General features: G+C 41.1%; 1 protein-coding gene and 1 long non-coding RNA gene across 2 annotated transcripts in view; one reads left to right on the forward strand and one right to left on the reverse strand.

Moving 5' to 3' along the window:
• TJP2 (tight junction protein 2) overlaps nt 1-14,385 on the forward strand; it is a 103,000-nt gene continuing 88,615 nt past the window's right edge. Inside the window, exon 1 of the mRNA XM_072992183.2 lies at nt 1-266. The gene's annotated coding sequence lies outside the window, so the exon portion shown is untranslated. The remainder of the gene's footprint in view (nt 267-14,385) is intronic.
• LOC140704862 (uncharacterized) lies at nt 275-624 on the reverse strand. The gene is made up of 2 exons (XR_012084331.2): nt 522-624; nt 275-388 (listed from the first exon to the last, which is right to left on the reverse strand). It is a non-coding gene; the product is annotated as an uncharacterized LOC140704862 (long non-coding RNA).

The following is a 14,385-nucleotide window of genomic DNA, read 5'->3' on the forward strand; positions in this document are numbered from 1 at the left end:
GAAACAGGAAATAGCCTGACTCAGAAAAAATGAAATAAAAGAAAGTATGTACAAGGCAGTGACTACACACCCTTTCCCGAGATATTTCAGGCGGCTTCCTGGTCGGAGAACCAGGAGGACGCGCAGAGGTGGGACAGGAAAGGAAAGGAGGCGAGGTTGTCGCCTGTGATTTTAGTCTTTCTCTCTTTTGGTATTGTCGGTTTACCTTCTAACTTCATTCCTCGGCTACCGGGAGCGTTTCCATAGCGGATTATTTCTCACTCCAGGTAACTTGTTTTCTTGTTTTGGGGCGTATAGGCGTAGGCGCCTCTCCTTTCTTGCGTTATTTTCCCTCCACCATCCGCTGCGCTTGCCTTGAGTGACACTTAGGTTTTTAATATGGAAGCACCTGTGGGTGAGAGAGAAAGAGACTAAAAACAGAAACGTCTAACCCTATTTCTTCAGCCAAAGGGGGGGGGGGGGAATCGAGGACTCGATTTCTTATCTGTGCTCAGGATTACAGTCAAATGCCCTTTCTGAACCTGTTTACAGCGGCGGATTCTCCTGGTTTAAAACTCGAGTCCAAACTTCGGGCAAGCGGGCCGTGGCGTGACTCTCTGGGCGACTTCTAATTTGGTTCTAAACGTCTGGTCCCTTAACTTCGTAAAAAAAATTGGAGGGGATATAAATGTGAATCCGGATTACTGTACACAGTTTACACCCATCTGTGCCCTGACTGCCCCTCCCCACGTTCGATTTATATTAGCAATCGGTGTACACGTTCTTGTTTTTGTCTTGGCGGCGAGAGGGTTAAGTCGGTTGGGTCGGCTGTAGCCTCTTCCCAACGGAAGGGGGCGATCTTTCCTTCGCGCTCTGATGCTTCTCACCTGGGCGGCCGCGACAGAGGCGTTCATCTTCCCCAGGAAGGCTTTTTCCATAGGATTAAAAGGCCTCTTATATTTCTGCATCTTTCTTTTTCCAACCAAGCGCTGTCACGAAGGCTGGTAATGCCTCTGTATTTGAATGAACTCCAGTTTTGGTGCCACGTCAAAAAGAGAGTGAGAAAGAAAAGCAACTACTGTAAATCATTCTTCAAAAACCACAGCCCTGAGAAAGGCCTGTTTTGTTTTATATTTCTTACAAGTTTATTGGATAAAATGCTTCAAACGGCTGACGACGAAGTCACTGTTTATTGAAAGCTGGCATGGTAACGTGGCTTTCTTTTATCTCATTTCCCCCGTGGGCTCCATGCTTGACACACATACACATTTCAGAGCAAGTTTTAAAACACTATTTTTTTAAAGGGCAAAATGTAGCAGAAAAGAAAAGACATAATTGGAATGAACAGTACAGTATTCAATTTCAGGATTTTTGCTTCCATAAATTTTGCTGAGATTCTTTTCAGTGCAGAAGAATCGAGCATGAGTGTGTATGTGTGTGGAGGGTGTTCATGGAGTATTTGACAGGATGGGTATAATTCCTTGGTCTCTCAGTTCAATCAAGCTGCAGGTTTTTTAAGTACTCTTAAGGCTTTTTATGTCCACCCTTGAAAATCTTTCCCAAGACTGCTCTCAAAATGGAGTAATAGTAATACAGTGGTGCCTTGAGTTATGAACTTAATTGGTTCTGGAACTCCGGTTGTAACTCAAAATGGTAGTAAGTCAAAGCACCATTTCCCATAGGAATGCATTGAAATGCAATTAATCGGTTGTGGCCAAAGGGAAAAAAAAATCACCAAAAAAACCACAACAACAACAAAAACCCTGCAAGATCCATCAGAAACGCATTAATTCATTCTGGCTGAAGGGGGTGGGGAGAAAAGCAAACAAACCATGCAAGGCCCTTCGGAAATGGGGGGGGAGACCCAAGAAGCAAACAAACACCACAAAACCCATTGGAAATGGGGAAAAGCCAAAAAAGCAAACAAACCCTGCAAGACCCATCACAGCATAGAAACATAATGCCACCACCCAGCCCAAAACCAGGCTGCAAAACCCACCCAGAACAGTTTTTAGAAAGTCAAAAGTAGCACCTTACCTTACCAGGCAGTCCGAAGCCTCCTCCGATCACACACTCTCTAACTGCTAGGGTGAAAGTGCTATGAAGAAGCAGCCTCTTCGATACCAACCATTAGCAATTTGATTTCCCCACCTTTTTCCCCTGGCTTTTCCTGGTCATAACTGGAAACTCCGGCCACAAGTCAAAGCAAAATTTTGTGGCCGGAGCTGGTCGCATGTCAGGACGTTCATAAGTCGAGGCATCACTGTAAAATAATAACATTGCAGGTAGTACAAGGGTGTTTGGTTGCATTTTGCAGCCTTTCTCAACCTGGTGCTTTTCAGAAAACGTTGGACTGCAGCTCCTATTCTTACAGTGGTGATTGTGATGACTGAGAATGAAAGAAGTTGCAAGCCAATATATTGGGACCATGCCAAATTGGGAAAGGTGGAGCTTGAACTACGGGGAGGTCCAGTCCTCAATAATACTACCCATGCGCCAGTCTCCAGATTTAAGACAAAATTTAACTTTTCCAATCTCTGGTTTATAACATGGCCTTCCCCAGTACTTGTACCTTCTTGATAGTTTGATTTACAAATAAATACCATTTGGCAAGAATGTATGGGGACCATAAGAGTTGTAGTTCAGAAAATATAAAGAGTGCCATTACTCAAAAACCATTTCTGTTTCAGAATAGAAACCACTGAGTCAAGCCTGAGGTTCTTTTTAGGGACTCAGTCAATCTCATAGTTGGTCTTCCTTTTTTCCTGCTGCCTTCAATAGCCTCATTGTCTTTTCCAGAGAATATCGCCGTCTTGTGATGTGCTAAAAGTAGGACAGCTGTAGCTTTATAATTTTTGCCTCCAGAGACAGTTCAGGCTTGATTTGCTCCAGGACCCACTCATTCGTCTTTCTGAAAGTCCAGGATATCCAGCACTAAATTTCAAACAACCCTTTTTCTTTCCTGTCAGCTTTCTTAATTGTTGAACTTTCACACCCATACATGGTGATCAGGAATACAATATTGTGCATGACCTTGACCTCCAGTTATACATCCTTACACCTTATGATCTTTTCATTGCTGCTGTCCCTAGTCTCAGTCTTCTTGGTCCTGGTCAGCTGAAAGGCAGATTAAGGAACAGAGCTGCAGCCTGTGCTGGATGGAGTTGCACTTCCTTTGAAAACACAGGTCTCAGACTGGGGATGCTCCTGGATTCGTCTCTGAGCCTGGATGCCCAGGTGTCAGCAGTGGCAAGAGTGCCTTTGCACAATTAAAACTAGTGCACCACTTGCACCCATTCCTGGAGAGAGATCCCGGAGATCTGGCTACACGTGTTAGTTACATCCCAGCTGGATTACTGTATTCCTCTCTTTGTGGGGCTGCTTGTGGACAGTGTCCAGAAACTTCAGTGGGTCCAAAATGCAGCAGCCAGATTGCTAATTGGGGCTGGTTACAGAGATCACATAGCCCCTGCCCCCCCCCCCTCCGGTTACAACAGCAGCTACACTGGCTGCTGATGTTTTCCAGCCAAACTCATTGGTTCTGACCTATAAAGCCCCAAATGACTTGGGCCCAAGCTATCTTAAAGACTTCATCTCCCTTTATGAGTCTGCTGAAGTGTTAAGATCATCAGGAGAGGTCCACCACCTTCACAGGTGCGTTTAATGAGTACATAGGAGAGGACCTTCTCTGTTGCTGCTCTCAGACTTTGGAACTCCCTCCCACAGGAGGCCAAATTGGTATCCTTTGCTGTTCTTCTTTCTGTTCAGGCAAGCTTTCCCTGAGTGACTGGTTGCCTGAGTGGGTATTTTTAAATGGCTTATTGTACCTTACTGCTTTGAATGTTTTTCGGCATTGCATACATTGTTTGTATAGTAGTTGTTCAATCCTTTTTAGTATTTGTATATTCAATGTTGTTGTTAGCTTTAATATTTTATTGTAATGATGTAAGCCACCTTGGATTCTTTTAAGGATAAAGGTGGGGTAAAATATTTTAAATAATAAATATTTGGATTGATGATGGAACCAAGAAGGTATATGAAAGCTCCATTTCAGTTTCTCTGTTGTCAACATTAAAGTTGTGTAGTTCTTTGCCATGTCATCCCACTCTTACATCTGAGGAAGTGGACTTGTCTACAAAAGCTCACATAAAAATATAGCAGTTAGTCTTTAAGGTGCCACAAAGTTTTGGTTTCCTTTGTTTTTTTAATTTTCCTTTTGCTTTTGGCCTGATACGCTTTCTTGTTTGAAGCAGCAACAGGGTTTATTTTTAGGGTCTCTCTGCAGTGTGTGGGAAGAGTGGTTCAACCTTTTTTCTGCAGTACTACAGATTCCCCACTGCAGGTCACAGTTACATCAGCTTGGCCCGCAGAGCCGCTATTAGATATATAGCAAGAGTTTCCAACTACTGTAGTCGGAATGTTCCTTATGGAGAGCATGATAAATTTCCAAAAGCAATATGAGATGGTGAGATTTTCAGACCGAAATAATATTTTTGTCAGCCTAAACGTTGCTCATTTTCAAATTCATATCATATAAATAATTTAATACAATATTTTATCAGTGTTTCTGTTTATTTTTATTTTTAAATTACAAATGGATTTTTTTTGTAAAAAGGGAGTTGTTTGATTGTAAAGGAGAGGGGAGTGTATGAGAGTTTTTAAAAAACCAGAAGGGGGACTTCTGCCTAAATGTTTGGGAACCACCACTGTATGGGATAAAGTATATAGGCAGTCATTTTGTGCCTGTATATTTTCCCTTCTGCAGCTGCTAACAGCTGGGCAGGGAGTAGATTAGGTCCATCACAGGAAGGAGTAGGGTTAAACCCTATTTTCCATGCTGAGGCCCTAATCCAAACTACAGATTTCATCTCTCCCTGCAGCTGCTTTTAGGAACAACAACAACAAAGGGCTTTTGTGCGTGTCTCCAGTCATGTTGAATTTGGCTCTAACGCAAATCTGTACAGTACTTCCAAGAGACCAATCTTCTACTTTTCCCGGCAATTTGTAGTACAAATTTGTAGCAGATTAATTTGTGATATAGCCTCTCTGTTCTGCAGTATTTAAAACACTGCTGATCCACCTTAGGGACTAGAAATGATGGCAGTTAACAGGGTTTGTGCGTTTTTGAAGTTGCCAATGTTAGCATCCAGGAGATGATTTTCTGGGTACTGACATAGTGGTGCCCTGTATAAGAGCTGAGGTTAGCCATCAGAGTGAAGCAACAGTTCTGCACATGCAGTCTGATAGAAACTATACATGGATTTCATATTTGCTTTCATGTTGGGTTGCGTTTCCACTAACCGAATGCTTTGAGTGCAGACTGAGAGATAGAACTGATTCTTGGTCAACCTTTGGAAAACGTAGGTTTTTGAACTGCAGTTCCCGGAGTCTCTCAAACTGGGTTTGTGTGTGTATCTAGGAGATACAGTCCAAAAAACCTGAACTTTTTCAAACCCATTTTTGGTTAATGATGACGCCACAAGAAAAGTAGAAAACTTAAATAGTCAGTTCTGTTGAAATCATAGCAGAGCTGTATGTAACAGTAGACTCCCAGTTACAGTTTATGTATAGAAACAACAGAGAAGCCGGTGTTCAAGGCCATTTTCCTTTCTATTTTTATGTTTGTATTTTCTTGTCCCTGAATCTTTCATCTTGTTCTGTTGTTACAGGACACATCAGGACTGACTGAGGCAGAGTAAAAGTAACAACTGTGAGATTTCTATCCAATTTACAGGATAATTTCATGTGGTCTTTGCATTTCATGTCGAAATACGCTGTACTTCACTGAACTTTCAGCTTTTTCAGAATAGTCTGACTGCTTGACTAAATCCTGGACAAATGGATCCTGGTTAGAGATGGGGACGAAGTCCTTCATTCCCTCCCCCACACTTCCCTTGTCCCCCTCTTGAAAGCAGCCGGCCACTCAAAGGCAGCGCTGCAGGAATCCCTGCCTCACTTCCACATCTGAGCGGCCAGCTGCTGCAGGAGGCAAAATTTGGGCTCCTGCCTGAGCTGGAAGATCGGGGGACAAGGAGGGAAGGAGCAGCAAGCACTGCAATGTCAGTGGGTGAGCTGGCGGGAGGAGGGGGAAGGGAACACGCTCTGCTGCCACATATGACATGATGAAGGGGCACAAAATACATGCCCATGTCTAATCCAGGTCGGAGATTCTAGGGAGTCCCCCTTTTTCTCAACATGAAGCAGGGAGAGAGAGAGAGATTAAAAACTCAGAGCTGCCATGTTAGCTGTTAAAACTTCTAATGAAATCAAGGGATTAAATACTTCGGCACATGGAAGATACTCTTACATTTTTGGCTTGTTTTGGTTCCATTGGAGACTGGGTTTTTTTCATTGAGCATCATTTGTGTATTCCAGACACATTTTTCTGACCATTGCAGTTTGAAGCTTCCCGTTTTGCATTATTTCCTACGTCGTTTGTTCTTAAAGGATTTAAAGAGTAATACCCGTCTTATTTAAATAAGTTGTAAATGTTGGAGGCATTGATATAGAACTTACCTTTTTCTAAAAGTAATGTCAAAATTCTCTCAAAATTCGAAGGACATTAATCCTCCTGATGGATTTTCCCCTTTGTTTGGGGTTGATAGTGCATCAGAAACACTCTGACCAATTCCATTACTCCATCTCAAAAGAGACTTTAGGTGGCAACCAAACATAGACTTCTAAGTGTGAAGAACTCTTTCCTCTCCCAGACGGGAAGAATGTGGGGGAAACTAGTTTGGCCAGTTCGATATTCTTCCAGTATTACCTTCTGCATTGTCCTGTAGGGTCCCCAGACTCTCTGAAGCAGCTTTTTGGAGATATAGAGTTGCTGGAAATAAGGTGGACTAGATGAAAATCATCTTCCTTCTTTTTCTAGCACAAAGGTGGGCAACTGTGTTCTTCCAGATAGCTTACAGTTCCCATAATCCCTTACCATTAGCTATCCTGAATAGGGATAATGGGAGTTGTAAGCAAAAAAATATCTGGAATGCCAGAGGCCAACCAACTTTGATTCCTCTCTGAGCCTGGGTGCCCAGGTTTCAATCATGGCTGAGAGTGTCTTTGCATAATTAAAACTAGTGCACCAGTGGCATCCATTCCTGGAGAGGTCCTATCCAGCCACAGTGACACATGCCTTAGTTACATCCCAGATGGATTACTGCAATTAGCTCTATGTGGGGCTGCCTCTGGAAAGTGTCAGGAAATTTCAGCAGATGCAAAACTCAGCAGCCAGATTGCTGACTGGGGCTGCTTATAGGGATCACATAACTTTCCTTGTTACAACAGCTCCAGTGGCTGTAAATCTGTTTCCAGACAGAAGTTAAAGTGCTGGTTGTGACCTATAAGGCCCTAAATAGCCTGGGTCCAGGTTATCTCAACTACTGTATTTCCCATTATGAGCTGAATTGGGTGTTAAGATAATCAGGAGAAGCCTTTCTCTTAGTCTCATTGTCTTCACTGGTGGGTTTGATGGGGACACTGGATAAAACCTTCTCTGTTGCTGCTCCCAGACTTTGGACTCCCTCCCACAGGAGGCCAGACTGACCTCTTACTCTTCTTCTGTAAGCAGGCAAAGACCTTTCTCTTCAGGCAAGCTTTTCCTGAGTGGCTGGATGCTTGAGTGGGGTTTTTAAAAATGATTGTTGTATGTTACTGCTTTGAATGTGTGTTTAGTTTTGCTTTGTTTACCACCTTTTAGTGGGGTATTTGATCCTTTTTATTATTTGTATAATTATTGTTTTTAGCTTTAAGTATAGTCTTTTAATTATGTAAGCTCCTTTGTATATTCATATTTTTTACTGTAAATATTGTCTTTTAATGATGTAAGCTGCCTTGGGTCCTTTTTAAGGAGAAAGATGGGGTGAAATACTTTAAATAAACAGATGATATATAAATAAGTATGTTTGAATAGTTTGGATCTTACTCACTGTGCTCTGGAAAAGGTGCATAAACGGGCAGCCTATATGATAGGGTGTTTGGCACATTGATCTTGCAAAGAGATGTTTTGTGCTTTTTAATTTTAAAAAGACCATTAGTCAGTTGGAGCTGATGGTAGAATAATATTTTGTACAATTATGTCTGGGGTGAAGAAACCAGGTAGATGGTTGTTGTAGGTTTTTTGGTCTGTTTGACCATGTTCTCCAGAACACGGTCAAACAGCCGGAAAAACCTACAACAACCATTGGATCCTAGCTGTGAAAGGCTTCGAGAATACAAACCAGGTAGAATTGTCTGGGGTGAAGAAACCAGATAGTATGTTCTTTGCCTTTCCCACATTACTAATGCTTTGACTCATCCAATGAAGGTGTTTGACAGTAGACTGAGGAGAGGGAAAAGAATGTCTGTCTTCACCCAACCCATACAGGTTATGGAATTCACTGCCATGAGCCATGATGATGGTCATTAGCCAATCAGGTGGCTTCAATGAGGGATTTTAAAAAAATCGGATTGCCTGTCACTTCATCAGTGATTGTTAGCCATGCCATGTAACTCAGGAGAATTTACTTTTTAAAAAATTGCTATCTTCCTTAACCTTGATGCTGACTGGAGGATTCAGTGAGTTCTAGTCCAAATAAGTATTTCTGGCCTGAATGGGGTAACTTTTGGTTTGAACAAGTAACTGCTGGTTTGAATGAGGGTTCCAGGTTAAGAGTAGTATATCACAGAGAAGCAGTAGTGTAGAGGACCTTTTATTTCATGTTATGCTGTTAGATTTGTGTGGCTAGGGATATCATGCTATCTTATGTGGTCCTTTGGTCTGATCCAACAAGGCTCTTCCTATGTTCTTAATCCATCTGAAAAATAATTGACGCTTTCTTGACGGTATCCCCATTGTAATTGGTAAAGTAGACAATTGCCTAGGAAAACTCAGTGTCATAATAGATCAGAGTTTGGAAGGGTTTTTTAAAAATATGCTGGCTAGGTGATTTTTGGGAGTTGTAGTCTCAAAAAGTACCTTTTTACCATAAACAAAGTGAGTTAGAATCCAAGATGATATGTGATACAATATAGGTATAAGTATAGATGCTTGACAGCATCTTAAAAAGCAGAGACATCACCGTGCCAACAAAAGTCCGCATAGTCAAAGCTATGGTTTTTCTAGTAGTGATGTACAGAAGTGAGAACTGGACCATAAAGAAAGCTGACCACTGAAGAATTGATGTTTTTGAGTTGTGTTGCTGGAGGAGGCTCTTGAGAGTCCCCTGGACTGCAAGAAGAACAAACCTATCCATTCTAAAGGAAATCAACCCTGAGTGCTCACTGGAAGGACAGATCCTGAAGCTGAGGCTCCAATACTTTGGCCATCTCATGAGAAGAGAAGACTCCTTGGAAAAGACCTTGATGTTAGGAAAGTGTGAGGGCAAGAAGAGAAGGGGACAGCAGAGGACGAGATGGTTGGACAGTGCTTCAAAGCTACCAACATGAATTCGACCCAACTCTAGGAGGCAGTGGAAGACAGGAGGGCCTGGTGTGCTCTGGTCCATGAGGTCACAAAGAGTCGTACGTGACTAAACAGAGCCTCGTGGCACAGTGGTTGAACCTCTGTACTGCAGCCAAAACTGTGCTCACGACCTGGGGTTCAATCCCAGGTAGCCGGCTTAAGGTTGACTCAGCCTTCTATCCTTCCGAGGTCGGTAAAATGAGTACCCAGCTTGCTGGAGGGGCAATGTGTAGCCTGCATAATTAACTTGTAAACCGCCCAGAGAGTCCTTGTAGCACTATGGGGCGGTATAGAAACAGCACACAGCACAACAACAATAGGTATAATTCTACTAGTTCAACTTAGCTGCACTGTACATGTTTTTTTTATTTTTTTATTTTTTTATTTTTTTATTTATTTATTCATTTATTCATTTATTCATTTATTCATTTATTTATTTATTTATTTATTTATTGGACTTATATACCGCCCCATAGCGCTACAAGCACTCTCCGGGCGGTTTACAATTTTTTAAATTATACAGGCTACACATTGCCCCCCCAGCAAGCTGGGTACTCATTTTACCGACCTCGGAAGGATGGAAGGCTGAGTCAACCTTGAGCCGGCTACCTGGGATTTGAACCCCAGGTCGTGAGCACAGTTTCTTCATGTAAGCAAGTGATTCGCTTGTTGCCGATAATATCCTAGAGTGCACAAGAGTTTTTAGCTGTTTCAGGAATTATAGACTGATTTTGGAGTAGTAACACTAAACCAGATAAATCCCAATAATGAAATCTTTGTGTGGAAGCCAGTTTCTTTGCATATATAAGTTGCTAGATGAGAAACCAGATATATTTATCAGATATACCAATTCCATTATATTCAGTCACATCTGCTTTGAAATGTTCAATTCCTCGGATTTCGTTACCTGTAATTAACATGGATCAAAGCTGCTTTGTAGGGCTGGCTGTCTCAATCATGGTTCATTACAGCCATCAGTGAATCCCTTGCTACAACTGTTGCCTACTTTATTACAGTACTCAGAAGCCCAGTGTTTAGTAGGCAACCCAACCCAACAGAGAATCCAATCTGCAGATTGTTGGCAGAATGACTTCTGCTTCCTTCCTTCTCTTAATCTCTGCAGTGTTAATCTCTAGACAGTTGTTAAAATATTCTGGAGGTTTAATAATGCTCAGGATACCAGAAAGGGAAAAGCCACCGCTCTGTGATTGAGCAAGAAAGGAGTTGGAGGAAGGAGAGGAGTGGGAAGAGCAAGGGTACATCTCTAGATTTTTGGAGGGTTATGTTTGGAACTACAATTAATTCAATGCAACCTCCAAATGTAAATTTCCAAAGCTCTGCTATCAGGACAAGAGAACCGGGGGGGGGGGGGCTGCCCATACTACAATCACTAACATGATGGGGGTGGGCCTAATTTGTAGATTATGCTTAAAGATGTTTAGGGTGCTTATTTCTTTGCATCTAGATGCCACTTTTCCAGATGTTCCAAATTTTTCATGGATCAGGAAAAGTGTTAGACCAGAACAAGCAATAATTTGACCAGTGCACTGTTGGCTCTGCCCCCCCCCCCGGCTGCCCACCCTCCCCCCAGGAAAGAATGTGTGTCACTGATTGATCAAACTAAGACTTATTGTTTACTAGGCAGAGAGATTTGTGCTTTATGTGGTGAGATCTCTCAGGAACCATAAATCCCAAAGTTCTTTGTACAGTATATAGCCAGAGGAAGACAGGACAGCTGAAGGTGCAGGAAAAAACACCATACGGAGCAAGTCAATTGGTCAGCGGGAGCCGTTGTGGACTAGTAGGCATATTGGAGTAGCTATTCGGTAGACACATGTAAATTGCATAGCGCCCTAGTTTCCTGGTGTGTGTGTTACTTTTGTTTTTACTTTTTTGTTTTTGTTCATTGTGAGTGACAATGGAAGAAGCTAAAAAAATTCAGCAACATAGGTAGCTATAAAATAGGGGCAGACTGCTGCTTCATTTGGCCCATTGTTAATATTGGATTAACCATGATAGGCAACAGCTCTCCAGGGTTTCATATGGGATTCTTGCCAAACCCTACCTGTAGACATCACAGATTGAACGTGGATTTTGAGGGAAAGAATAGATGTAGGAGAAGAACAGCTATATATTTTGTCTATTAAGTGTAAAGTGGCAAGGAAAATGGATTTTGAGGAATTAATTCCTGATTTTACATTGTAAAACGTCAGGTATAAAACTTATTAAGTCAATTGGTCAGCTACAGACTTGTGAAATAGTCAGCTATAAAATTATTCTTCAAAGCAGATGTCACATTAAATAAGACAGCAGAATAGGATAGACTAGAATAGAAGTAAATAGTGGGAATATTGGAAAGACTCCAGAAGTGTAATTTCTCACATTGCAATTCAGAATTAATACGGAAATTGACTTTCATTTTAATTGTATGTATGGAATTAGATTGTAATCGTGTGAGTGGGAAGGAACCTCTGTTTCATGTTTGACATATTTATTAAAAAGAGAGATTTTTGGGGATGTGTTGTTTTCATATACAAAAAGCAAGGTAGATAATTTGGATGTCTTCAAATCATAGCTGGAAACTCTCTTATTAGTAGATGACAAAGGCTCCAGAAGTGTATGTCTGTGATATACATGGGAAGTCTTAAGATTTTGTCAAGCCCTCAGTTCTAGTTAGTTTATCAGATCGATGATGTAAAACTTCCAAGATTTTACAATTATTTCAGATTCCAATTATTTCTTAATGTAGTAAAAATAAATAGTCCATTGTGGAATATTGGTCAGGACTTTTGTGTGGCTGAAAGCCAATTGTGTTGGCTGTGTACCTGTTTTATTTGGCTGCTGCTTGTCTGCCTGCTCCTCATTCAGGTACCTGCTCCATCGTCAATTTCTGCTTAATAGCCAATTGATTTTTTAATTAATATTATTCTTTGTGGTTCCCTGTTACTTAAACTTTGCATAAGTTCATTCTGAGAATCCTTGGCAACATGCGGGCTGATGAAGCCAGGGGAGCTGTTTATGCAACACTCAAAGAGCTTTCCTGCAAATCGACCACTTAAGAATAGGAATCTCAGTCTGCACTCCCTTTTTGGGGAAGAAACTCACCTTATGCTAAGGGATTGCTTAGGTGTTTCCCGCCCAATATAGAAAGTATGCATATGTTCATAATGTAACTAGTAGAATCATCATATCTTGCTGACTAAGGGGCAATTGTAAGAAATTACGTATCTAGGTGGGACTGCAATTTCTGCTCCTTGTCAAAGTCTTTGGGAGAATCTAGCTCTTTTGCAATGTCTTTGAACTCTTCCATTCTGGATAGTGTGTTGTATCCAGGTGTCCAAGTCTTTCTGTCTTCATGGATTCCAAATCTTATGACTCTATTTCTTGTAAAGTCAGATTTCCAGTACGGGTGCAATGCAGATATTTTGAACTACGAGGCCCATCATCCCCAGAAACAAGGGCCACCATTGTCTATGCTAAGAATGGGGGGGGGGGAAATTCTGTTCCAATACATGGAGTAGGCAATTTAGGAAATAGAGTATTCCCCCCCACCCCATTTTAAATAATTCTATGAAACTAGCCATTGAGCAGTAACAATTCTTATACTTTAAAAAAATACTTTTATACCACTTTTCCTGAATGGTTGAATGATTCCACCAGTTATAGAATATATGTCTTTGCTGAGATGATGGTGTTGAAATAGGTTTTAAATATTGTTTATCAAAGTGGAGGTAGTCAGAAGACAGACTGGGATTTATCTATCTGCTTGGTTTTGCAGAAGATGAGAAATCATTTTTTGATCCCTAGTTATTTAGCAAAAGCAGCAACATAGATGCCCGCCCACCCTACTTCTAATTTTGGCTTCTGAAACTGAACACAGTTCAGTTTGGAGTGCATTTTGGAATAAAAGCTATGTTAAGTTTTGTTGTTTGAATGAACATCTGGACTGCCTTTATCTGAAGTATTTGTCTGATTTCTCCTGCAAGCCATGGTTTTACACTTGGCTCCAGGAGGAAACCCTTGGGGTCCTTAGTGACAATAGACCATACATGCCTGAAGACTCCCCACCTATCCTCTTAAAAAAATAAAATAAAGGAACTTTGTCATGGCAAAGAGAGTGATCTTGCTTTGCCATCTAGCTTGTATGCCAAGGTGATGCTGAAAGCGTGCTAATATCTATTGGATGCAATAGAAAACTCTCTCTCCACCACCTTCATTTTATGTTGTGGATTAATTTATCCAGCACATTTTGGCTAGGTTCCAATGGGATACTTCCACTGATGGAAATGCCTTGATCATTGGATTTGGGAGAGGATTATTGCATCATAGTAGTGCAGCCTCTGTATACACCTCTGAAACCTATTCCAAAACACTGGGAAACCCTCTGGATACAATTTCCAGATTGTGTAAAAGTCAGGGTGCAGAGAGCTTTTTCATGCATCTGTTTTGCAGGTAAAATCATGGTTTAGCAGTTATGTAGAGAAGGTCAGAAGCATTTGTTTGTATTTTCAACTAACTGCCATTTCTGCAAGGAAAATTGTAATTAACATTATCTATACTTTATTTGAACAAATCCAAACCATTAAGCATGGTTTAAAGTCGGTTTGATTGGGCAAACAATATTTTAAACTAACAACAATTTATCTGCATTGTCTGGATAATGAGAAACTGTTGCTTTCTGGAAACAGATCTGAATATGTTTAGTCTTCTCACAGTTGTGCTGGAGCAGGAGAAGAGAAAGGTAACATAATGCTAGATTATGGGTTAGTGTCACATATAAACATAATTCCAAAATGAAAAAAAAATCTAAGAACATGTGAGGTCAGGACCATAATCTTGACATCTATAGTTTGGAATTCACCCTGTTTATATCTGCACTAAGTTTAACTACATGTATCTGAAACGTACAGATTAAATTTGGCTACTCCGTTTGTGATATATCTGTCCTGCTGCTTCCAGCAGAA

The sequence above is a fragment of the Pogona vitticeps genome, chromosome 2 (genome assembly GCF_051106095.1).
Source record: "Pogona vitticeps strain Pit_001003342236 chromosome 2, PviZW2.1, whole genome shotgun sequence".
Classification (NCBI taxonomy): domain Eukaryota; kingdom Metazoa; phylum Chordata; class Lepidosauria; order Squamata; family Agamidae; genus Pogona; species Pogona vitticeps.